We start from the raw sequence: 27,879 nt of genomic DNA, 5'->3' as shown, positions 1-27,879 counted from the left end.
ATCTCTGCCTGAATGCCAGAAAGACATAGATCCTCCTCATGGGCACACCTGCACCCCTCTTTCCGGCCATTCTCTGGCCCTCCTCACTTGGCCCTCGTCCTGTCCCCACCTGTGAGGCTAGGAACCTCAGGGATATCTTCAACTCCACACTCTCCTTCTCTCCTCACATTTCCGACGTCTCTAAGAAGTCAAACTACCAACTTCACCTCCTGAGAGGTGATTCTTTGTTTCCTCTCTTTCCCCCAAAAACTCACTGTCTCCAGAGCTCTGGTTCTCTCTAGGCCTGGCTACTGTAACAGCCTCTTTTTAAATCTGCCCGCCTCTACTCCCACCTCTTCAACTCATCCCGAACACGACTGCAAGACTTGTCCTTGGCCTCAAGGACAGGGATCATCTCTCCAGCACTGAAATCTCTTCGTTGGCTCCCAGTGGCTGCAAAGATCAAGTTAAAGGCCCTTTGAATTGTCCACAAGGGCTTCTGGGGCTTTGGTCCAAAATACCTCCAGCTTTCTCTTTGGAAGTATCTTCTTACTCGAGCTCTTCGCTCCTCCACAACCAACTCCTTGACCCCGACTCATTGCTTTTCCAAGCAACGAGTCGGCTGGCACCTCCCTCTGAACAGCCTCCCTGCCTCTCTGAAACTTGTTCAGTTTCTGGAAGTAGCTCAAGACAATTCTCTTTGCTCTGCCTTCTCTCTTCCGCTACCTTGCTGATCTCCTGTCTTACACTGCACTGGTTCCCTGGGTACCCTCTGAACCACGGGCGTAGGTCCCTGCCCTCCCAGTTGCACACCTGCACTGCTTCCTGGCAACCCTGCACATGGGGCTGTACCTGTAACCCGCAACCCTACAGTCGCCCTTCCTGCACTTATCTAACACTTGTTGTCTGCACTTAACCCCTGCGCTGCCATCAGCTGGCCGCACTTCTTGTTTTTCGATGCTTTGATCCTATGTCTTGAACTTGCTCCTCCTCCCTACTCCCTCCCCTTATGTCAGTTTGGAACTCTTGTATAGATATCTACAATATATTTTGCCTCTTTTCGTCTCACGATTCTTTCACCATGTCCCCTTCTTAGTAATATAGGTACACAATCTATCACACAATAGCTAAAACTTGAAACAACACCCATGTGTCACAATAAAGTGCTCCCAGAAAGGGTATGCTAAGTTTATATTTCTTATAACTTTCAAATGTTGAAGAACTTGGATCTTAACTTCACACATCATACTCCTTATATGGTATTTTTATAACCACATGCCAGAATGTAAACCACATATTTAGTCGTATTACATAATGTTGGATTTTCATTACTTTTCATGTTCTTAAATTCACATTTTAGTTTAAATTTGCACCATATTTGCAGGCCTTCCATCTGGGACATCTTGTGAATCCTAGATTCTCTGTTTATAGCCACATGTCAGTGTTTCCATTGGTTTAAGGGAACTGGAGACCAGTAATGACCTCAAGGATCTTGAATTTTTGAGAGTCATATACACTTGATTACCTTTGTCCTTACATAGATCTGGATCAGCTGTAATTATTATCCACAGCTAATTTAATTCCACATTTTTTTTAGATTGTTTATGTAATGTTGTATTTGTTTTCAACACCTCCTTCTTCCCTTGTAGCACCAATAAATCCTTCCTGTCACGTTTACCTATTTGTTCAAAGGCTCTTTAACTAATTTTTTTGATGGGAGTTCCCACAATTTTTTAATCTCTGAATGTTGCTTTTAATGTTTGTTTCATTGTTATTTTTAAATATGATTGTATTCATTAATTTCTCTGTAGTTTTTGAGAACGTAATGTATGATTTGTGTGATTAGGATGTCGGTTATGGTGAGAGATTTGTGTTGGGTGTATGTTCGTATTCATGGCTGCAGCTGATTTTCTGTGCTTTTTGAATTAGCTTTCATTTTTTGGAATATTTTTCATTTTATATTTTCCATCCAACCCTGATATGCACGTGTCACTGGCCATAATGTGTGTTCGGTGAGTAAGATCAGCTTCTGCATTTTGAGCAATATTTTTAATTTCAATGTATGTTTTTCTTTTTGTTTTTGTCCTGCTGATCATAGTGCACATGCCTGAATAGGGGAGTGTGTGTGTGTTTGTATGTATGTGTATTTTGTGGCGCAGATGTTTTTGTGTATTGTGTGCAACATTTTTAATTTGGCTGTATGTTTTTTATTTCGTTTTTCTTCCTCCAATCTTACCACACATATACTGTGGCACTACCTTGTGTTTGGTGTTGCAAAGCATTATGCATTTGGAAGCAAATGTTTAATTTAGTTGTATTTTTCTTTCTGCTTTGTCTCTGAACCTACACTATTACGACAGGCTGTGTTCGGGTATGTGTGTGTGTGTGTGTGTGTGTGTGTTGGGTGCTTTGGATGGTTTTGGGCCTTTTGCAGTATATTTGTCATTCCCTTTGTCCTAACACACCGATTGTGCAAGCCTGAATATGTTGATCCTTTTTTATGTCTTAAAAAGTGATTTTCTCAAGTTTAGCTTTTCCAGTTTACAAAATGCTTGATGTATTAGCAACTTCACCCTTAAGCCTATGCGTTAGACACATGTCTTGAAAATGGAAGTGTACAATACATTTTGATATGCTGTTTCAAAATAGTGCATTTTTGAGCCTCCATGAAAATCTAAATGCAAACAAATATGTTTTCGACAGTCTTGAACAAATGCCACATTTGATATAAGTGTTTGGATTATATGGTGATTTTTCATAGGCGAGAACTGAGGAGAACATGTTTGCATTTTCCTTGTAAAGTTTGATGTAACCTTAAATATAATAATGCCTGAAGAGCAGTATTGGTTTTTGGCCCAGCCCCTCTACTTGAGAGGGATGCAAGAACTCCCTAGCACAGCCTCTAGTTACAAGCACTGATCCAGATTGTTTTCAAATCTGGTAGTTGCTAGATGAAATTAATCTGATACAGCTGGGACTGATATATCCTCGTAGTACTGACATTGAAATCATTTGATTTTGCTGACATTCAATTAAACTGGTTGTGCTGGGAATAGCATCTGTTGATGTTTCTGAGATTTCACTTTCCTGTTCCTAGCAGGATTGACATCTGCTGGTGCTTCTGTGATCATCATGACAATCAATTGTTTTTTTCTATATATAGCCTGTTGTGTGGAGAACATATTTACATACAATAATCACGCACCCAAAGTTGGTACTTATTTATCAACCTCTGAAGGATGAAAGACTGAATGACCTTGCCAGGATTCGAACCTGCAACCTGCAGCTCACACTCCTATTGCATCAATTAGCACTCAACCAACTGAGCTATCTTACCTAGTGCTAGGATAATTGTTTATATATTGGATTACCCTTGTATTGCTAGATGGAAAACTCTTAGTTGTGCTCCGATTCCAATTGCCAAGTGTTTATTGGGTTGAATTATTGATTTTCTTTTTTGATCCTCATGCCAGTGCCCAGCTTTATAGGGCAGATGCAATATTTAGCTGCAACCCTACTGGAAATCCAACCAATAATATAAATGTAATAGTACTAATAACCCAATAACATCAACAACAAATATTAAAATAGCTTTTGTCTGGCCCAATTTGTCATATGTGAATACCTTGTGGATGATTGAAGCACATGGGTAATAACAAAATTGAAATCTCCTGATAGTGCCGGGATTAAAATCTCCTAATTGCCCTGGGATTGAATTTTACCAGTGGTGCTGGGTTTGAAATGTCCTGTCTGTGGTGGGATTGGATTTTCCTAGCAAATCTTGGGTCAACATCTTCTGGTGGTTATGTGATTTTTGTTGTGTGAATAATTCAATTCTCCTAGGGATGCTGGTAATAAAACATCCAAATGCTAGGATCTGATTTACTGGTATAAACAACTCCTGGTGATTATAGACCTCAAAGGGACTAGTGTTGGGGTGATAGGATATTATATGATATTTTATTTATATCGCGCCCATACACAAGTGTTTCAGGGTGCGACGAGGCAAGGGAGGGATACAAGGGGGGACAAAACAACGATCTTACTAGGCCCAGTGACATTGAGAACATGCAAGTGCAAGGGAGGGAGAAGGGGGGAAAATGCTAGGAGCAGGGGAGGAGTGCTGAAAATGAGATCGAAACAAGTAGTGTGGCCAGAGGGAGGCAAGTGTAAGAATTAAGTGCAGACAACGGGTGTCAAATAAGTGCGGGTAAGGGGACAGTAGGGTCACATATACAGACCCAAGTGCAAAGGGTTGCCAGGAGGTAGTGCAGGTGTGCAGCTGGGTTGGCAAGTATCTGGGCCCGAATTCAGAGGGTGGCCAGGTGCCCAGTGCAGAAACAGAAGAGATCAGCAGGGGAGAGGAAGAGAGAAGGTAGAAGCAAAGAGGAAGGTCTTGCAGTGCTTCCGGAACCGAAGATGGTTCTCCTCAAGTTTCAGAGAGACAGGGCGGCTGTTCCAGAGGGAGGCCCCTGCCAAAGAAAGAGATCTATCTACCATTCGTTGCTTGGAGAAGTGAATGACCCTGGGGGAGTTGGAGGTGGAGGTGCGAAGAGTTCGAGTGGGAAGGTATATCATCTATCGATGATAGAATTTTCTGTCGATGGCAGGTTTTGAATTTCCTGCACTTCTACATTCTCATTGTAACAGCAGGATTCAAATGTCCCATTGTTGCTGGGGTTGAACTATTTTAGCACTGTTGGGATAGAAATCTCCTACGGCAGTGGACAGTGGGAACTGAAATTGCCTGGTGTTGCTGCGATTGAATTTGTAGGTGATGCTGGGTTATCAATTTGTTGAAGAAGTAAGCTGAGTGACATATGTGTAAGTAACATACCTTTTAGAATATAGATTTAATGGGAATTCCCACTGCTGGGGGCTCTCCGTGCCTCCTTCAAACATAGATAAATAAACCATCTTTTTGCAATTGAAATGACGGGCCGAATTCAAATTAGGAGTGTCAGCTTTCAAGAGCATTGGAAATAGAATTGAAGGGGGACAACCATGTATTGTTGGGAGAATTGAAAATAGACTTCAAGAGAGTCGAAGCATGCATTGTTGGGGGCATTAGGAATAATTTTGTTGCAATTTAGATCAAAACATTGCAGAGCCCTGCAGCCTAAATCTGACAATGACACTGCAGCACTCATTACAAAGATTCATGGAAATGTTGAGTTATATTGTTGAAGCAGGGGTTCTGTCATTCACATGGCCTCAAGTTGCCTGGTATGAGACTCTTGGACTTCTCCTTAAATGAATCTAGCCAATTAACTCGGGAATACATTGCACATTTAAAGTGTCGTCAGGAGCTTTTCAGAGAAAGATTTCATTTTGGGGATAAGCTGCTGATAGGGGAAAAATGTTTCGACAGTGGCCAGAAACATTAGGGGGGGTGTTGCTAGAAATAAAGCAAGCGAAGGGACTGGGAAGTAACAACTAGGTCACTATACATTACATGTGGGTGTACAAGCAATGGAATGTTGGGAAGGACTTGAACTGTTAGTTGAGGTGCAGTGAGATCTCAGCATTCAGAGAATTGAGGGTGATGTCAACTCTGAGGGAACTGCACATCTGGGACATGGAAGGCTATACATTTAAACCATTAGGAGGGGACGCACCATAACAAAACAAACAATTTGTATTTTATGTGAACAACAAAGAGTTCATATCATTTGCTACAATATCACCCAGCTTGGACATAATTGATGTCATATTTATTTATTTCAGTATGTGGACTTTTGTAGCATGCTGCATGCAAAACAGAGTCACTTTAGAAAGCTGGTGGTATCAAATGATGTCATCAATAAGTGCCAGTCTGTCTTCTGGGAATGCTATTTCAAATGAAGGCTGTTTCGGTGATAGATGTGGAGTAGTCTTTTACTTAAAATCTAACAGTTCTGTTCATGAAAATATGCCTGTTTGCAAAGGGCAATACCTGGACACATGCAGTTCATTAGGGCCCTTGTTCTTGACCCTAGAAGTCTTCATTGATCCATATATCAATCCCCATTGGTCCTTGGCCTGCCCCTGTTCAAAATGTTAGCATAATGGGATGGAATTTAACCACAGTTTTTCAAGTAAAAAAAAGATCGAGTACATTAACCCCTGAACCCACTTAGATAATATGCTTTTGTGGGTATTACCCAATTTGAGCGATTTGAATTGATCTAATGGTACATCTGGCCCGAATTTGGCAAGTACCATTTGATCAATTTTAATCGATCAAATTGGGTAATCACTACCAAACATGGGGAGTGGGGGTTTGAGGCTTGTCCCCTGCTCTCCATGTTTGGTAGTGATGGCCTTTGGGAGTAGCCGGGGTAACCCCTGCTTTCGTGGGGTTGGAGGTAGGGGACGGCAGAAAAAAGAAGAAAACCGGACCCTGCAGCATCAGATCCAACCAGCCTAGGAGGGACGGAACTGACGTCGCAGGGTCAGAAGAAAAGCGGATGTCAAAAAGATAAGTAGGGGTGTGTGGGGGGATGTTTTGGGGGCAACCAGCATTAATGTTTTGCTAGATTTGGCCAAGGCAAAATTGTATTTGCAGGGAAATTGACCACAGTCAATTCTGCCATGTAGAATTCTGCCACAGCCAAATCGTATACATCCACTTCGTGGGGTCTGACATTTCACTATATTGTGATTTTGCAAACTCCACATCATCAGCTAATCAAAAATGTGGTTGGTTAAATTTCCAAGTACTCAACAGTTAGGCACATTCAGACCCAAAGACAGAGGGCTATGCAAGCATGGTCTCATCAGCTAGTCTGATCCTAAGAATTGACTGCAAGCAGGATTAACCTGCTTTGAGACTGAGAAATTGCCTAGACAACATAGCCATTTGGATGCATTTCAATTGGCTCAGCTTCAATGCCAGGAAGACCGAGGTCATGGTCCTCAGCATGGTCGGCAACGGCTAAGGCTCTGTGGACTGTCGACTACTGGCCTCCAATGCTCGGGCCTCTGCTGCTTCCAGTGTTGATCGTGAAGAACTTGGGGATTAAGGTGGCGTCTTCTCTTTCGGCATGCCAGTATGTCACTGCCAGATGTAGTTCAGATGTAGTTCAGCTGAAGATCCTGAAGAAGATCAGTCAGTCTATTCAAGTAAGTATGTAGTGACTTGTTGTCTTGTTGACCATCACAGTGACCCTCGACTACTGCATCTAACACTGCTTTCCCACCCTAAATTCCTGATCCAGCACCTCCAGAATTCTTCAGCACATTTGGCCACTGGTTTCCTCTGATTTTCTCATGTTTCTCCAATGCTCAGGGGCCCTCATTGGCTCCCCGTGGATGCAAGAGACAATTTTGAATCTCTGTGTATTGTTCATTGGGCCTAATATGTGAGAGGTGCTCTCTACCTTTGGGAATAATTTGTCAAGTATAACCCCTCTAGGAACGTACGCTCGGCTAGCTCTTTATTACTGACGGTCCCACGTTTTTTTAGAATTATGATTGGAGGAAGAGCCTTCTCAGTAGCTGCCTCCCAGTTGTGGAACTCGTTGCCTCTCCTGCTGCGGGCCACTAAACCTTGTCTTTAGAAAGGCTCTAAAAACATTCCTGTTTAATTAGATTGCCTTGCACCTGATTGCACGCCATTACCCTACTGTGACTGTCTCCTTGCAGGAGGAGAGGGCTTCCTAGCACCAAAACACTGTTGGGTCATAGTTGCTCTTTACAAATTCGGAAAAAAATACATTTGGAAATAAAAATTGGCTCTCACATCCCTCCATGCGTTACCAGAGAAGCAGGAGAACACATGTACATTGGGCCTCATTACGACCCTGGCGCTACTGGGTTAACGGCGCCGTAAAAGGCTGCAGCACCGTTAACCCATTAGCGCCTTACTACGAGGTCCCTTTGCGGGACCCGACCTGAACGCTTGGTCTAGACCAGCCGTTAAAGTAGGGACCCGCAAAGGGACCTTGATGCTAAGTACGGTACCGCAATTTGCGCTACCGTACTTAGCGCCTTCCCCAGTCCGATTGAGCCCTATTGGGCAAAAATGGGAATGGGGAAGGGCCAATGTTCAATGGGGAATTACCGCCCCCCAACCTTGGAATGGGGTGGTAATTCCCCATTGAACATTGGCGGACTCGTTACGATACCGGCACCAACCATGGTGCTAATAGCACCATGGTTTAGCGCCAGTATCGTAATGAGGGCCATTGTGTAAAAGCAAAGAATCGCTTGCTCCTAGTTTAGATGTGTACGTTACATGGAAGGATTCTGAAGCTGAAATAGAAGGGCAAAACACTGTGTGACTCATCCATGTTCACACTATAAGGCAGATTCTATATACATTTATAATTCGCTTATATGTAAAATGCATGTGTAAAGCGAGTTTTCGTTTTGTGAATTGGCACTCCTTGGACCAGATAGCATAGCACAGTGCAGGATAATGTAGAGATCCAATACCAAGAGCAGTATGATTTTTCCAAACATTTTGCAGGGACATCATTTGAGGTTTGCCAGTGGTCACAACTGCAACTGTTGCGCTTTCCCTTGCTACACCTATGGCCTCCCTTGCTACCACTAAAAACAGAAAAATAATATATGTTTTTAAAAAAATCAAGCCCCATATGCTGTGGCCAGCATCATGTGGCTCTTTATTTCTAAAGTGGCTGGTTTCTTATTCAGGCCTCTTAAAAAAAAACAGGGGTTTCCGCAAGTGTAACACTTTCAAAAAGTGACACTAGATAAGTAAGAAAAGGAATAACAAATAATTTGTCTTTCTGGAATTCTATTCAGTAATCGCGAGACTCATTAAAGTTTTATTTCAGGCACACTCAGGGACGTCATTTCACCAAAAGGCCTGGGGTAACGGAAGTGACATTGAACGATCCTTGACCTCTGATGACATCTCAGGAAGTGATTCATTGACTCACTCCAAAGTGGCATCACAGGAAGTGATGGAACACAACCTTTCACCCCTTGACAAAACAGGAAGTGGCATCACATAGCATTGTTTCTAAGTACACTACGAAATATATGGTTACGATATCAATGTAACGTGATATGCATTTCATACAAGAATGGATCACCATATGTATCGTTAATATCAGTGCGTATTGGCCCATATTACAAAATTACTGTGAATGCAAGCAGACGTCCAAATGATAAGGTTGTGTCAATATATAGCACTTATGCTTAAGCAATTTATATAGAACAAATATACATACAATATCACCCAACCTGTGTTGTTTCTCATTTATCAACCTCAGAAGCATGAAAGGCTGAGTTAGCCTTGCCAGGATTTGAACCTGCAACCTGCAGATCACACACACATCACAGCAGCACACGCTCAACCCACTGAGCTATTTTACCAGCTGTAGCTATCTTATAGACTATAGTAAAAGGAGCAATTGCATGTCTGAATGTTCTCAAAGTCAGAAAGCAAATTACACTCTGTAGTGGATATCATTAAAATGGTGACTGAAATTTAACAGCAGTCCAAATCATCTGCAGGTCTGGTGCAATGTTGGCCACATGTTGAGCCTGCAGACATATGTTTTTCATCCTTCAGAGATTGGCAAAATACATACCACTGGGAGGGTTCATAACTGTGTATTAAAGAATTTAGAGTAGCCCAGAGATAGCAGCACACCCACACAGCATCTCATACACTCAATGTGGTATTGGGATGATACCTGGTGTACCACATAGGGGCTCTTCTCCTGCTTTTACAGTATGTTGGAGAATACGGGGCGGGAGCTAGGGATGACATGTCCAACTATTCCTCTACATTCCCCCCTCTGGTCGAGTCCTTGACCACCTTCTCCTCTTCAATGTTCGTCATATTCTCTCCATACTGTGGTTTCTTTGGGATTCATATCTTTATCATGCCCCTCAGGTGATCTGCATTCTTTATATGTTCATCCACACTCAAGGTCATACAGCAACACTCCCCAGATGGTGGAGAGAATATCCAACGTCCTACATATTTATTGTGATCCTTAGGGTAGTAGAACTCTGTTCCTGGGGATGCAGGGGGCTCTTCTTTATATTCTAATGGGCACTGTCCTCATTTTGCATGTGTTCACCAGTTTAAGCATGATTATCTTCATCCCAATATTGTTCTTGGCTTTTTTCTGGCACTGTCACCAAATGATTCTTATCAAACAGAATCCTAGCAATACCAACACTATTATTGCTCCAAGTAGTTTGAAGGCATTTGCCAGCCAGGTTGGAATCTGTGAAAACAGAGACAAAAACCAGTAATCTCCTGCTGTCTCATCAACTTAATCCTCCATCTTCATATGCACGGTTGTTAACATAGTTATTGCTTCTGTCAGGGTTCCATTTTCTCCATCATGTGAAGGTGTGAAGGGACAGCAAGAAGACCCGACCTTGGTGCACATGACTCCTTCCATTGTTGTAATTAAGTCCAGGTCATACCTGTACTGGAAGGTCATAAGCCTAATGGCCCTCAGTTCTTCTCTGCAATAAATCATTTTATTGTTGTGTTAATCGTTTGCAGCAGCTCCCACCTGGTAATTTGTAACCACTTGGCATTCACTACAGTTTGAAGTCCTAGCATAAATAAAGATGTCATTATCATTGCTGTTTTGCTGAATAATTCATGCTCATCTGGATTATCGTTATAGGCTGCCATTGATTTAAATGAGAAATAGTTCTCCCTCTTCAGCCGGTGGAGGTCGAGCGACCTCTTCTTCCTCTGGTGTTCACTAATTTTTGGAAATTCGTCAATAAGGAGGTCACTTTCGGGAAACACTAATGCAGGAACGTGTATGACCAAAATTGAGCGTACTCCTCCCCAATTTTTAGGCAGCTTCAGGTAAACTCTGCATCCACAGGCCCAAAATTGATCCATCAGCACGTCAGTTCCTTTATTCATTCTGGTACTTCGATCACCAGCTCAAATTCCTTATTTTCTCCAACCAGAAACGGGCCATCATTCCTGAAGCATGTTGTTGCATCTTTTAGTAGTATTATAGATACTGGTACTTCTTCATTGTCAACCCATGTTAATAGCTTAGAGTACTTGGTCCATGTCTTTTACTATTTGCACTATGCTTACTGGTTCCTTCTTCAATAAGTCTCTCCCAGCATCCTGGTACTCCTGATATTTCCAATATGTCTGGACACTCCATCCTCTTCATTTCGACACCCTTTATTCGCTCTCCAATCAGGGATGGATACATATGTTTTTTGCTTGTCCAACCCATCCCTTTTATCATCCTTTGTGTTTTCACATAAGTATCTTCATATGGAAATGTTCTCCTTGATCGCCATCATAGGGTTGCCCATTTTCCTTCGAATTACCTTCTGGTTTTGGATGCTGTCAGATGACTAAGGCACTTCACATCATTTGCAGGCAGTTCTTTTGCAATACATGTTCTGGCTTCATTCATGGCATAGGGGATGAGAGAACAAATGTAGAAACTTTCATCTGATGTTCTCTCTCCCACCTCCTTCATGTGCTGGTACCTCAAGTTACTATTTTATTAAATGTATTTATTTGTTATCTGCCTGCAATGCAAGCCTTAACAACATATGCATTCTTTAAATGAGGTGAATTGTCAAGATATGTATTTGTATCTTAATGATCCTCTCTAGCATCTCTTTTAAGTCAAACAATTTGTTTAGTAAAATCAGGAAAGAAGCTCCTCGTGCTTTTGTTAGGGATCATAAAGAATGTTTCATTGTCCCCCACTTATCTGCATTTTTAATTATTATTTGTCTGAATGCCATAATAATAACAAATAACAGACACATCATAATGCAGAATGAAATTAAAATTACTATTCCAGAAAAACTAATTGATTTCACAATTAACTGTGCCACATGTTCAAACAGATTTGGTGAAAAACAATCTTCTGGAATTGTATCAGCACGACTCTCTCGAGTTCTATGCACAGGGTAGTGAAGCTGCTCCAACACCACCCTTAATAATGCTAGAGATATAACTGGCTTTCCAGTGCTATATTGGTTCCAGTTTGCCTCAGTTGGGGATAAAGAACGCCCACGTTTTCTCCATAAATCTTGTTCCTCCTGTGAGGCTTGACCTTGTATCTCAATTAACTGAACAATAGACAGCATGTTAAAGCCCTCCAAAGCCAACATGCATTTTCCTGTCATCTGTTGAACACTTCTTAGTTCAAAATCAGAAATATTTTGGAAATATGCTGCCTTTTTGGCTTCTAAGTCTACAGCTTTGTTTCCGCGAGAATCAATGTCTGTTCTTTTAGTATACGCTGCACATTTTATGACTGCGATAGTCAAGGGTTGCCTTAATGCCTCAATGAGTTTATCCAATAGGGCTGCATGGTGCATTGGAGTGCCATCAGCACAGAGGAAGCCCCTCATTTTCCAGTGTGACACCCCTGCCTGTAGGCGGAGTCAGAGTACACCATCACTTCCTCATACTTGTATCTTTGGAGTACAGTGATAAGCATCACTAATTCTACAGCCTGTGCTGGGCAACGCAAGGTCAATCTCGGACTTGTGACTACCTCAAATTCACCCTCATGGTTCAGCTTTACTACCGCTGATCCAGTATGGCTTTCGCCAGTTGTTTGATCAATTTTTGAAAACCCATCAATAAAGAGAATTTCACCCTCCAGTAGCATTTTCTGTAGCATGGGGAATGGCATCATAAAATTCAGTATACATTATGCAGTCGTGTACATAATCATCCTCACCTATTGGTTCTGCTATGAACATTGCTGAGTTCACTATTCTGCATCTAACCATTTTAATTGCAGGGTTTGAGATAAGTACCTCGTACCCTGATGCTCTTTGTGTAGTTTTAGATTATTCTAAAATAGCAACTATTGCATGCTCAACAAATAATGTTACTGAACACCCCAATGTAATACTTGAAGCTTTTTCAATAGCAAATGCAGCAGTAACTAAAGCTTGTTTGCAAGGGTAATGGCCTTTCATAACTGGATGTAAATCTCACTTTAGTAAGCCAATGGTTTATGACCATGTCCTAATGTTGTTTTCTGTGTGAGGACTGCTGTCATCACTTCTCCATTGGAATGGGAAAATAGGTACAATTCTTCATGATAATATGGAATTCCTCTCACAGGGGCTGTACTGATTGCCTATTTTAATTCCTCAAATCCTTTAGTCATTTAATCTGTCCATGTTATCTAACTTGTGTCTACCTGTGCTTCTTTAAGCCTTTTAAAAGTGGTAGAATATATGTACTGTAATAAAAAACCCAGGCCCTGCAATAGTTACATAGCCCTAAAAACATTTGCATTTCCCTCACTGTTTTAGGTTCTGAAGTCTTCATAATTGCTTCTGCTCTTTCGGATGTCACTTTTCTCCCTTCTTGAGAGATTAACTCTCCAATATACAGGACCTCTTCCTGACAACATTGTAGCTTTTCTTTATCCACCTTATATTCTTTCTCTGCTACTATGGTCATGAGTCAAACTGAGTCTTGTCTACATATTTCTTCTGTCTCACTGCACACTAAAATGTCATCCATGTACTGAATGATTGCACTTTCAAGCTGAACATTAACCAAATCCAACTGGAGAACCCTGTTAAAGATTGAGGGGAACTCACAGTACCCCTTGATAAACAAGTATTATTCAGGCGGCGATGTCTATATGAAAATGAGGTTAAGTCTTGTGAGTCCTCATGGAGTGAAAGAACACGTTTTTAAATCTCTAAATATAAAATATGTGGCCTTTGGTGCGATATTACATAATATTGCAGCAGGATTTGGAACAAAAGGAAACTCTGCTTTAACAATATTGTTTAGGCGGTGGGGATCCTGAATAAATCTCCACAACCCCCCAGTTGATTTCTTCACTGGGCACATAGCCGTGTTACATGGGGACTCAGATGGAACCAATATTCTGTTTTTCATTAAAGAGGAAATGGTCTTGAATATACCTTTGTCCACTTCTCTGAACATGGGACACTGTTTTGCTCATGGCAAAATTGCTCCTTGATTAGAACTGCTCCAACTCCTTTCAATAGCACTACGTCATATGGACTGGTAGTCCATAAAATGTTTGCCACTTTCTCTAAATCTTCCAGGAAAAATTACGGTTTCTCTTTTACCATCTCCATTCTCTGCAGTATTTCTCTCTCCTCCACTTTAATCCATTAAGTGATACTTGTGAAACATACTAATTCATCATCCGAGATAATTATCCCTTAAAAGCTCTTTGTCTGTCAAGTCTGTCAACCTATATCCTTGACTGAAGGCTATCACTGCTCTCCATCCTGTCACCTCATCATCTGGTGCATGGACCACCACCCTTTCCTCTCTGACCACTGCTGCTTCTAACTCAAAAGGGATAACCTATCCATCATCCATAGCTATGTCTAGTCTGAACAAAAACTATTCAGGTATACTCAATAATTTACCCATCAACTTGGGTAACCACAATAATAAAATGATAACTAATACAAAAATACTTCTGGATCTAAAGGAACTCTTCATAATGGCTTCTGACATGTAAAGGCTATTATAAACTCACTCACATTCATGTAGTGTATCCCTGGAGTGGAGCATACCATTCCTTCATCAGTAAAAGATCTTGTCAAGTTAAGTTTTGTCATTAAGTCATGTCCAAATATGTTAACTGGTGTCTGCCCAGAATATAATAATGGGATCGACATGTCGTGCTCTCATATAGAAATTGGTAATTTGTCTGTCAAAGAAAGTAAGCCCTGCACATTCATGGCAATACCTGACATTGGGTATTTTCCCTCATGGATAAAGGAACAAGTTGCTCAAGTGTCTACAAGGAACCAACATTCTTAGCTCCCTTTCATTACCTTGACCCTTGGTTCCTCTCGGGGGTCCGGTGTCACTGCTAGTACTGAGCACATCAGGTTGCTCTGTGGGCTGTCCTATCATGGCTATCAAGTCATCCCTGTACCTGTGAAACAATTTCCTCCTACCATAGTCACACTCCCTAATCTAGGTTCAGGTGCTTGTGTGACTCCTGCATTTGTGTTCCATTGTGGTACCATGGCCTATTGTGTCTGTGTTTGCTGGGTTTGTATCTGTTGTGTTTGTATAGGCACTTGCTATGGTTGCCCCTGTGGCAATTGCATTTGTAATGGAGCTTTCTGTGTTTGCTCTGGTTGCGGCACACATGTCTGATTCTAGATGTGATGTTGGGCATAATACTCCTGTGGTTCTGTATTATATTGTGGAACATAGCCCTTCCCCCTCTTGGAGCTTGCCAATTTTGCTGCATACCTCGTCTACTTCTACATGTTCTGGCTTTATGTCCTATCCTTCCACAATTTCAACATTGTTGCAGCTGTTCGTCATTTAATCCTCCTCCTCCCTGAGGGTTCTGAAATCCACCTCATCCCCTAGGTCCATTCCCTCTTTCAACATTTTGCAGCTGTTCGTCATTTAATCCTCCTCCTCCCTTAGGGTTCTGAAATCCACCTCGTCCCCTAGGTCCATTCCCTCTTCCTCTTGACCAAAGATTGTACCCACTCTGATCCATAGGGTATACTACATTACTTTGCTGCACTGGTCGCATCACTTGTGTTGCCACACCTTCACTACTTGTCAATACCGCTCCCTCTATGGACAGTTTAGAATTATTTTTCTGAACTAACTCCGCTTCTTCCTGCTTTCTACTCTCAGCTGCATTCTTGTTCTACTCCTGTAACGATCAGCAATGATGCACGATAGTCAAATGTATTTCTGGCTGTGGCCTCGCTTCCCTACCTGTTTCTTCATCTGCCTTTGCACTGGCTCGGGCAGTCCCTGGTATAAAATATGTTAAAATAATGCCACTGTTTTGTCCCACATCACTCTCATCTTAAGATGCCATCATTTATCTTCAATATTTTGAATAAAAGCACCAGGATGTTCATCCTCCCCCATTTTCCTAGTCATAATCGCACCGATATCTGATGTATCGGGATATTGTACTCTGAGCGCCCGCCATACATCTGCTCTGCAATCATTGAATGGTGCTCCATCATGTGTTGTGTTTTGTGCAGTCCCACCTGAATACCCTGCTTACTTCCAAATGTTGGCAGCCCTCTCTTCCAGAATGGCTGCTAGCAGGCCTTTTATGTCACCTAGGGCTAACATCATTCCAGATGTCATTCTCTCTAACTCATAAATCCATTTTCTTGCACCTGAAGTCAAACTAGGTAATTTACATTTCAAATTATCCTTATCCATTTGTGGCCATGGAATATATTGTGGTTGCCCTCCCCCTTTTTCAAATAATGGGAATTGTGAAAACCCTGATCCATAATCATACCCATCTACACTTCTTGTTTTACAGGTGGGGCTAGTCTCACCCATTTCTCTTCATCCTGGTAGTGACCTCAATCTGCTTACATAAGGCAGGGTTACAACCCCTGCACTGTGCGACCGTGCTGCTTGTGGTCGCTCAGTATACAGTGTCAATTCTGGTGTTATTTTTAGGGTCCTCTAGGTCTAACCATTTTACCCCTTTTACTACACTTGAATCTTTTGAAAAACCACCTGTGCCATTTCTTTGCACTTTCTCAGTTTCTTCCCTTTCTTCGGCTGACATCATTATGCCCCAACTTGTATGGCTTTCGTCCCTTTGCACATCATCAAGATCTAGTCTACTTAAAGACAATGTTCTATGCTCATCTGTTATGATGTCATCTGACCTACCTCCTGTTTCCCGCGATAAAGATCCTTCGACATTCTCTTTGGTCTTACACCCATCTTTATCCCCTATATAAATCCCCAATCCTCTTTCTTATATCTTCTGCTTCATGCTCGTCAGCTCATGTTTGTATTCTCGGTATCCCTTGCAGGTCCCTGCGGGGCTGTTGTGATCCTCTCTCTTCCTCAGATCCTTCTTGTGCTTAAATCAGCACTATCCTTGTACTATATAGATACTCTATCTTATCATTTTTTAGTCCCCTACTTCTGTTCATCTCTTCTTCCCCCTCTCCTCATCCCAAATCGTCTTCCTCTTCACTTCTTTGCAACAAACATACTTTCAATCGTTTTATTTCTATCTCCTCTCGTTACTTTTCTTCTAGTCTCTCTTTTTCTTTTTTTCCCCTCGTACCTTCTTCATTCTTCCTTTTGCTTCCTCTCTTTCTCCTTATGTTCTGTGTATGTTCTCTCATGTTCTTTCTTTCTTTTCCTGCTCTTCTCATACTTCTCTTTCTCAAACCCCATCAATGCCCTTATCATCTGGCTTGAGTAATATCTGTCCTCCCATCCATTCATTGTGTACTATTGTTAGTCCCTTAGCCTTGTCTTTCACTTCCCTTTGTCTCCTTGCTCCTTCCTCTATCTCCAACTGTCTGCCTGTACTTTCTCTCATCAAGCTGTTCACTTTCAGTGTGTGTTGATATATATATTTGTGTTCTCTACTTTTGCTCTCTTCCGCATTATCCTCACTGTCATAAGTGGGGGGCTCATATGTCACATTAACATACCCTGCCTCTGCTTTCAATTACTTTAAAAAATGAAATCCCTGCTCCTCAATATCTACCATCTTGTTTTCAGAAGTGGAAAGAGGAACCGAAGGCGTTGCATCCTCCTCTTTATGCTGATTAAGCATCCACTCCTTCTGAGGCGGATCTTATTTCTCGCTGGGATACATCTTCAGCAACTCTTAAACAGTCAACCTTTTCTGTAACTTCTTCCCCTTATATGTAGCATGCAAATGTGTTGTCATATGTTGCAATACTGTTTATGACAACTAACCCTCTTAAGGCCACGGCATGAGTGTTTTATCAGTCATGCCTCTGACCCACACCACGTGAAACGTCCTTATGTTGGGTGTAAAAGAAGAGTGTCCCCCATTATGACATGTCGATTTCGACTGTCAATACTTACCAGATATTTTATTCTTTTATTTATTTTATTGAGTATACCACACTGATTAATTTGAGCAAGCACAATCAATCGCCACTTATTACAAAAAACTATTTCAACCACTTTAAAGATCTATGCAATGATGTTCGTTTGGTTCCTTCATTTAAACTTTCTATACATTTTAGCCATCTCATCTTTTTTTTAAATATATTTTACAAATCCCTTTATTTATTTATTATTCTCCTTTGATTTTTACCCACCTGATTGATGTCAATCTCGTGCTTAAAAAATATGATCACCTTAATGTTTTACTTTTGTTTTCTATCTCCTAATCTAGATGCAATAAAAGTTCTATACTGACATATTTATAACGCTATACAAATGTGCACTTTTTAATTTTCTGTGTATCCCTTCCTTTACTATGTTTAGAAACTGAATCTCATCTCACTTTTTACTCCATTTTGGAGATTGATACGCACTCTTCCATTTGACCTTCAGTGCATACCCATCCACCACTCTTGGAACCTGGAAAACTAGGTATCTATTTCTCTTCTTTCTAATCACCAAAAATCCAGTTACTTCTATACATATATTTGCAATACAATCCCTCCCCCTATTTTGGCCACCTTCAATGTTCTACTTACTTCCATGGCTCAACTCGAATCGTTTAGCATCGACTCTGCCCCAATTGACCAGTTTGCCTTCAGTCCGCAGGCACCTGCGGGGACCGGACAGGAATTTCGTCAAAGGTTCACCTGCCAACCGATTCTTCTCACAGGTTTCTTTTTGCATGCTGATCTGCACAGGAAGCTCCATGGTCTTCTGGCTACTGGCAAAAGCAATCCGGAGTCTGAGAGTCTAGATCTGGGCCTAGGTCAATTAGACCGGAACTATCCGCACTGCTACCAAAATGTGGTCTAGCACCTTGAAGCATCCCATGTGCTAGATGGAATTACCAACAATGATCTCGGACCCAAATGACCAGACAGACTCAAAGAATTTTATCAGCATAAAATAAAGTTGGGCAATCTGGCAAACAACAAGCTGTAGTCCACACACTCACAACCAAATCTGATTATACAAAGGTTTTATACCTCGACATGCGTCATTTATGACCATCCGTGGGAAACTGCAAACTGTAAAACCTATTGAAGGGAAGGATTGGTTAAAGGACCATAAATACCTATATATCATGTAAGTATTAGTAATCTTACTGGATGCCCCTTATCTTATGGGCACACCTTGAACAACCCCTGAATATGTATGATACTGATAATTGCAAACTAATGGCAGCGGATTGGTATTTGCAACATTGTATAGCAGGTTGCTACATAGACCCTCTGATTGGTTGGCATGCTTTCCCAAACTTTTGGCTTGTTAGCAGCACATAAGCAAAATGGACCACAGGTGGCAAGAGTAACATCAGACTACTGCCCACTTTCCCAATTAGTCCATCATCTGTCATTTGTCTGGCCGCAGCCAAGGCTTCTCCTTTGTAGTGGACCTTGCAGCCTGTTCTTTATTCTGAGACTTTTGAGAGAGTGTAAGTACACCCTTGTCTTCATCTGGAGCTTAATAAATAGCCCTGGTTTTCGACTCCTAAATCACGTGTGAGGAGACCACAAATGTGTCCATTTCAACCTTTTATTTACTGCTATTTCATTAAATTATGCTTGGCGTGATTACTCCTCTCGGCCTCCAAAGACTTGCTCACTCCAACCTGCATATGTCTTCTGCACTTTTAATTGTCCAATACTTGGCTCTTGCAGATGTTTTCCCCTTTACTTAATCTAAGCGAAATATGTCTTAAGTACATGGCTAATCCTTTTGACTCCCCTTGTGCCTTGCGATTATGCCTTGAAGTAGCATCCTTGATCCCAGGCCAATAGACTCCTCTTCATTCCTCACATGAAGCTGTTTTTTCAGTGTCTACTGACTCTGCAGTCCTGGCCTTTTTCTGAGGTAGCTTGATTGGTTTTAATTGGCCCCCTAGCCACATTATATTTTCTTCAGCAGCAAGCTTCTATATGTTATGTTATGTGTTATGTTAGGAATTTATAACACGCATATCCATAGGAACCAAGCAGCAAGCTGCATGGAGGCGCAGATCAAATCAGAGTAGCATAACCATATAGTGAGATCTTACAGATTTATATGAACAGATACGTTTTCAATTTCTTCCTGAAAACAGCCATCCATTCAATATGTCGAAGCTAAGGAGGAAGTGAGTTCTGAGCCTGAGGGCTAGCCACAGAAAAACGTCTATCACCCCAGATAGTTTTAGATGAGGGAATCATCAGCAAACCCTGGTCTAACGATTGCTGTGTAGGTCTATAGATCTTGATTGATTTTGGATGACAGATATACTGGTGCCACTTCATTAATTTAACCAGTGAAGTCTTCTAAGGAAGTCAGAGACTGTTGATTTCCAGGGCAAGGAGAAGATTAGACATATTGCTGAGTTTTGGTTCGCTGCGAGGTGCATTAGCTGATATTTTGGACTGCCTACCAAGAGCACATTGCCGTAGTCCAGCATTGCATTAACAAGGGTGCCCACAACCACTGCCCGGTCATGCGCAGCCACCAGAGGAAGAACTGTCTCACTTACCTTGTGTTTCTGCGTATGTTTATACACTCATTAGTCAGCAGGTTACTTTATTTTCTTTGCTTATATGATTTCTTCCTATTTGATTACATGTTTCTCATGTTACTTCAGTTACACCTTGATTCTTAAGTATTTTCATATCATGTCAGTACATCTCAGTATCTTTCCTTCATGACGTCACTCCGCCCTCGTCAGATTTCACTAACAGATCGATGATGTCCAATGGTGTGTGTTGACATTCTTCAGCCCTTTCAGTATGAGGGAACATTTGATACGGTTGGCTGAGTGCATATCGTCTCTCAAACACTCATTGTGGTATTGGAATGATACGTAGTGTCCCACATAGTGCTCCTCTCCTGCTGTTCAGTATGACGGGTGTGGGGGGGTGGGAGCTAAGGATGTCATGTCCACCTGCTCCTCTATATTGTGCCTATCTTTCCTATCTCACAGGCATGCTGTTCAGGATGTCTGTTTGCATGTGTGTATTTATTTATATATTTGACATTTGTATGGCACCTATACACAAGTGTTTCAAGGTAACAAGCGTAGTGAGTATGGATGCCGCTTTCCCTGCACTCTCTAAATTCTTTAATACACAGTCATGAACCCTCCCAGTGGTATGTATTTTGCCAACCTCTGAAGCCTGAAAAGAAGATCCACGCAGGCTTGACATGTGGCCAACTTTGCACCAGACCTGCAGATGAAATAACCTTCTGTTAAATCTCATTTGCCAGTTTAATGGTATGCACTACAGAGTGTAATTTGCTTTCTGACTTTCAGAACATTCAGACATGTAATTGCTCATTTTACTATAGTCGGTAAGATAGCTACAACCGGAAAGGTAGCTCAGTGGGTTGAGCGCTCGCAAGTATGACCCTTGTGTAGATGGCCATGGACCTATGTGATGGCAAATTGATGTCTGAGTTCTCTTACCAATAGACAGGAATTATCTATGCCGAAATCTCCAATCAAAATGACCACTAGCCCTACCTGAGGCACATTGCCAGGAGATTGAAATAGTAACAGTGCTACTGATGGCCATGTTGATGCTGAGGACTTCAATTCATAGACCTCTCTATCAGGCACTTTCCAAGCACTAAACACAGACACACACAGACACACACACACGCACACACGCACACAATTAAGTAAACCAGTACAACTGTATTGAAACCTAGCTAAATGAAAAAACACTCACTCTTTTCACATGGTTCTATTTTATGCAGTATGGTGACACGTATGCCTTTATATAACCAAAAAATAGCTGGAGACACTTTGTTGAAGATGATCAAACATGACACCGATAAATTTGTCCCAGCTCCGCCAATTCCCTTAATGGGCTTTAGGAATAAAATGTACGTCTGCTCGCTGAATGTATTCAAATGTGAATAGAATTTATGGAAACGCGACCTTGCCGCGGAAAGGGAATTGCGATGGGCGGCTAAAATGTATTGCGTATTTCAGTTTTTATCTCTACAAGCGGCATAATGAGACTCCATTTGTGAAACCGTAGTTCGAGATAATTAATGGCATGGACACCAGTCAATCTGGTGGCTTTTCGAGGGACTGAACATTCTGCCTGGCTTATCATAACGCCACGGCAACCCGGCCAAGATCAAGCGGCGTCCACAGAAGCAATCCAGCTAATCAGCCCCAATCAGTGCTTCGGTGTCAGAGCATTACACGGGCAATTTAAAGGTGCTCAAGAGATTAATAAGCAAAAAGAAAGGTGCTGGTTGCTAAGGTGCTCCTCGACATCGACAGAGAAATGTTTAAAGAGTGCAGGAATACGCGGTTTGTTCACACTGGTGTTTTCCCTCCAGTCCCTACCATACCACCTGTGTGTTTGAGGTAAGATTGGCCCCAGAAGAAACGGTTCCATGTCATTTCATCGCGGGATGTTTTTTCGCTGGGTTTTTTACAGCGATTTTTTTAAATGAAAAAACCCATCGAATGACTTTTTTTTCTTGGGGGGGTCCCCCTAACTCCCCCATTTTCTTTAATTTGTTTTTATTCCCAAACACCCACACCCCATCTATATTATTTACTAACCCCCCTAAAAAATTAGATGGGTTTTTTCGAAAAAAACATTGCGGCAAAAAACCCCGCAAAAAAACATCCTGCGGTGAAAGAACGTTGTACCGAAGAAACATCTCAGCACTGCTCCCTCTCATACTGGGTGCTGAGCGGCTGTCGATTGTGAATCGACTGAGGCATAAGCAAGGAGAGTGATATTTAATGCCTGCTTCTGTGCACCTGCATTCATACTAACATACAGATACACAGAGGGTCTGGGGTGGGGGGGAGCAGTGTGCTAAACTCTAAGTGGATTCTGAAATTGTGGCGGGTGTAACATCCACCAGGTTTAATGCTACAGTGATTGAAACTTTAAGTTAATCCTTTGAGTTTTCTTCAGTAACCCTACACTTCTGCCAGGGCAAGGAAGTTTCCCAATTCAAGGGATTCATTGAAGATCTGTGTTGCTTTGCTTTTGGGAACATCCATCTGGCTAGAGACTGTTGCTGAGGGATCCAGGTGGGCTTTCCAAATGATATTGAGAATCATTATAATAATTGGTTATTTAGAACACGCTTAATAGCCATAGATTTCTAAGCACGGACCCAGGGATCGAGCATGTGCTGCTCCGCATCTTTTCCTTCGCAGGCAAGCGCGTTGCCCCTGAGCTATCCTCCCTGGCAATCATAGCGGACATCATCTCGGCAAGATGAGACATTGCTATGTAGAGTACTCAAAATGGGGTTTCTGTGCATACATGCCCAAATCCCTACTCTTGCGTTGATGTCACTTTTGGCAGAGCAGTTCTACAACTCACATATGCTCACAAATCACTAGAGATGCCAGTGGCCGATTGGAATCTTCTAGGTGAAACCTCCCAGGTGTGTTCAAAATTTCGGAGCTGTAGCAAAATGGATTTTGCTTGACAGTAAGGTAAAGCGAAGGGCGATACTGTCATGATGCATTCCGTGCTTTTACTGGACTCTACTTGGGGGGCCTTCTAGACCAGGGGATGTATAGAACAGAGGACTGGCATACAGAGACATACATGAATACTGTTTGCTGTGCATAGATTGATGACAATCAGCGGTGAAGCAAAATGATGTCCTAAAAATGTGCACATAAAAGACTGAATAGTTGCTCCCATGCACCTTTCTTTGAAAGCCTATTTCCAATAGGAAAATGTGTTGTTAATTAAGTGCCAAGGACGAGTATGCTCATCCTTTTTGCATAGACTTGCATAATAGCCTGCCACTTAAGGGGTTAATATACAGCTAGAACTTGAAATTCATGAGGTGTGTTACCTGGTAGTGATAGGCCTTCCTAGAGGCAAGGACGACACAGCACACAGGTGAACTGGATTCAACTTTATTCAAATTGGCAAATCATAGGCCTCCCCTTCTCTCCTCCTCCCCCAACCTACGTGCCCCCTGCCCACATGGGTTCGCCTTAAAGGCGGAGTGGAACATTCACCACTTAACATCACCCCTCCACAAATGTTCTGGCTTAGCATTCCTCTACCAAGCGCTGTGGCCTCTTGATCCTCCTATCGGGGTGTCCACCAGTGTCTGGTTCCCCTGGGCCTTCCCACGACTGATCATGCTCACTTCCTCCTAATGCAAGCAGAGGGCACCAGAGCACATCATCAAGTTCAGCTCTCTCCATCTCATGCTCTGTATGCTCAATGGCATTTGCCTTTGGCCAACCGTTTGAACTGGGATAGGTTTCTCGTCACTTCTTGGTCTTCGTTTCCTGCTGTTTCCATTGAACCCTATTATTGCTGTGATATAAAGCAGATGTAGACTTTATCAGGAGTCTATTTTCCTTTGCCCTTGTTGCTTCACAAGGACTTCATCCCCTACCGTCAGTTCCTTTCGGCCACGCTCCTCCCCTGCAATCAGTCTCTTCTTTGTCTTGCCGCTTCCTGGCTGTGTTTCGTCGGAATATCTCAGTGTCTATGTATCCTCGATCCAGGGGTACATTGATGATTCTGGTGTTCACTCAATACGCCCTCATGATCTCAGATGGATACTTCCCCATGAACTCGTGGAGCGTGTTCTGATAGTCTCTCAACATGCTGCAGAGTGCTTGGTGGGGGGATATGCCCTTGATGTGACCCCTCTGGATGGTCTTCTTGATAGAGGACATGAATCTTTCGGCCATCCCATTTGCCGGGGACCACCTGGGTGTTATATTCTGATGGACAGATCTCAAATGGCAGACAAACACTGCAAAGTCATTACTGTTGAACAGGGGCCCGTTGTCGACCTGCTGGTCTTTGGGATTCCCCATTCGCTGAATTCATCGACGAGCGATGCCACTTGGGGAAATGCTGTGGATTTTGTTCTTTTTACGATGGGAAATTGTGAGAATTTGTCAATGAAGACTAGGAGATGTTATCCGGTGTCCATTGGTACATAAAAGTCGACCACAACTCTATCCCTGGGATGTGGTTCGGCTGTAACGGTATTGGGGTATCACTCTGGGCTGTGCACTTGCATGGCAGACAGTGTCGCACCATGTCCTCTATGAGCCCGTCCATGTATGGAAACCATACATGCTGCCTTAGTTGTTTGTTGGTGTTTCCAGCCCCTCTGTGACCCTCATGAGCTGTCTGGATGGCTGCCGTCCTCAGCGTCAGTGGTATTACGAGCCTGCATCCTCTAAATAGTATGGAGTCATTCATCACGGCCAGTTCTTCGCGTATTTTCGCTAGCCGATCCAGTTCTGCCCGGGTTGGCTTCTGGGTGCGTAGCAAGTTGTCCGCGATGTCCCGTCATTTGTTCTGGTTCAACAGGTGGATGGCCAACACCATGGACGGGTCTCTCACTAATGAGCCACCATTTCCAGTGTGAGCGCGGGAGGCAGTATGTTTTGTTGTGACGTTTTGTCATATGTAGTTGATGTATTCTGTGTCACCTTTCCATGTGTTCTGGTCCCCCGGGTAGCGTGTGATGTATCTGCCAGGTTCTGGTCACCCCGGGTCTGTGTAGCATGGTGTAGTTATAGTCCTGGAGGCGGATGCCCCATCTTTCAATCCTGGGAGGCATCTTGGTGCATGGGTTTCCGAACAGTGAGAGAAGGGCCTGATGGTTGGTGATGAGCATGAAGGTCTTGCCCATGACGAAACTATAAAAATGTTTGCACGCCCAGACCGCAGCCAAACTCGCCTTCTTGGACTGGGAGTACGCTCGTTCTGTGGGGGACAGGGCCCTGCTCGCATGTGCCACAATGTGTTTGGGGAGCACGTCTTTGTCTTCTGCCTGCGCAAAGATGGCCCCCAGGCCTACAGGGCTTGCATCAACGATGATAAATATGTGCCATTTGGTGTCGAAGCAGGCAAGGCGTCTTGCTTCCGTCAGTGCGGTTTTGATGCCAAGGAACGCCTTGTGACAGTTCTCAGTCAATTCAAATGCGGTGTCTTGGTGAAGGAGCCACCGGAGCAGTTCCGTTTGTGAGGCATAATGTGGCAGATATCTGGCACAGTATACCATCATCCCCAAGAATGAGCAGACCTCTGCCAGCTGCGTGGGGCTGCCAGGCTGGCGATGGTGCTGACCTTGTCTGGGTCCAGGGCCATGCCGGCATCTGGGAAAATATGGCTTAAAAACCTTAGCTTCTTTTTGCTTATGTTGCATTTCGTTAGGTTGAGGATCAGCCCAGCATCTTGCAGGGCCTTGCATGTTTCCAGCAGAGCCTGGTCATGCTCCTTTTGGGTCGTGCTGAACACCATGATGTGAATCACCTGACAGATGACTTCTTGGAATATCTCTGTGGTGGAGGAGATGCCGAAATTTAATCTCTTGTACCGAAAAAGTCAGCCGTGTGTTAAGAAAGTGGTTATGATCCTGGAGGCAGGGTGGAGGTTCAACTGATGGTACCGCTGGTTGAGGTCAAGTTTTGAAAATGTGGTGACCTTGTTCAGTTGTACAATCATGTCTTCAATCCTGGGGCCTGGGTGGCCTTCCCCATTGGATGGCCAAGTTTGGGACCCTCATGTCGATACAAAGTCTTCTTTTGCCACCATCCTTGGGACCACCACTAGTGAGGAGATCCATGGCGTGGGCCCTGTGGCTCGTTCGATGATGTTGCTTTGCAGTAACACGCCTCCTGGAGGTGGAAACCTACCACTGGTGCAAATGTTTCATCTATGTGTAGTTTGACGATCTTTCTTTTCAGCTTGCCTAGCCACTGGAACGACCGCAGGAACTTGGTTTGGATAATTTCTCTGGAGAGCAGCATCATAGTGAGCATGCATACTATGTCTCTAGGGTTCTGCAGGCTCGTGGAGGATTGAACAATGTTGGTGGCTTGATAGTGGATGTCGATGAGGCCCAATTGGTTTGCTCTCTTGTAGCTTACAAGGCACCGTCCTTTTGTGGGGCTGCGAATGATGTCAATTGTAGCCTCCTTGGATCCTCCTTTGTAGAGCAGCCTGCATTGGAACTGGCCCACCGATTGTGGTGGCTGGGAGGCACCCCACTGGAAAATCCATGCTCGGGACCGAGTGTTTCTACCATTCGTAGGAATTCCTGTTCTCCCATTATATTTACGGTCACTCCTGAATAGATCAGGAACAGGTGAATCTTGTTCCTCATGTTGATGGCTACCTTTGGAGCTTCCTCGGCCTCTCGGCTGTCTTGTATCAAATTTACATATTCATCCCAGTACTCCTGGTCAAGGTAGGGATGGTAGCCGAAAATACTAGTCTGCCATGCTCGTGGCATACCCGTATGGTGGGTACGGTAGGTCATCGTATTCGGCTCTGTACTGTGTATGTTGAGCTGATCCTCAAACGCCCTCACTTAACTTTGAGGGCCCTGTGTTTATCCTTGCTGTGGCCAGCCCCTGGTTTGTGGGGGTGGGTATGTTCTATTGCCTTGTCTCCATGGGTTGGTAAGGGCTGTCCTCAGGGTCGGGAATGGTCTGCCTTCCTGACAGACAACCTGGAAAAGGTCGTCCCTGCCGCAATTTGAGCATTGCTCCGTGAGCACAGGACATGTGCCCATGTGAGGAAAAGCCAGGTGGCACTTGTATCAGAGTCTCTGGAGCAGTTTTGTTGTTGTCGGTATGGTGTCCGGTTAGCGAGCGGCAGCTTGGTGCTTTGTTTCTGTAGTTGCACCGCTGCCATTAGGTCCCCTTTGTCCTGCTTCTTGGCCGGGGTGTTCGTCATGGACGCCGCTTGAGCATCTACCCATTCATAGATGCTGGCCATCTCTATGACCTTGTCGATGAGGAGGGGTTTCTTCAGTCTTTTTTTTTTTTAAAGATGGGGGAAAGGCACCCTTCTGTAATACTAAGTCTGATCACCTCATCCTCGGAAAAATGAGAGAATTGACAGTGAGCTGCTTTCTCCTGCGCTTGTTGCATGCATTGATTGAAGACGTATCTTTCATAATCACAGTTGGGTTGGATGACAAGCTTTTTGTTAAGTGCCCCAATGAAGTGATCATAAGTGTCTCTTTGCCCTTCAGGGATTGTTTTAATGATGGCC

The 27,879-nt window shown here is 43.1% G+C and overlaps 1 protein-coding gene across 2 annotated transcripts in view; it reads right to left on the bottom strand.

Moving 5' to 3' along the window:
- NALCN (sodium leak channel, non-selective) overlaps positions 1 to 27,879 on the bottom strand; it is a 3,431,684-nt gene that overhangs the window by 2,966,754 nt on the left and 437,051 nt on the right. The window lies entirely within an intron of this gene.

The sequence above is a fragment of the Ambystoma mexicanum genome, chromosome 7p, assembly GCF_040938575.1.
Source record: "Ambystoma mexicanum isolate Mex_15411 chromosome 7p, UKY_AmexF1_1, whole genome shotgun sequence".
Taxonomy (NCBI): domain Eukaryota; kingdom Metazoa; phylum Chordata; class Amphibia; order Caudata; family Ambystomatidae; genus Ambystoma; species Ambystoma mexicanum.
Note: the sequence above shows the minus strand (reverse complement) of the source record. Positions and strands in the feature narration are given on the sequence as shown.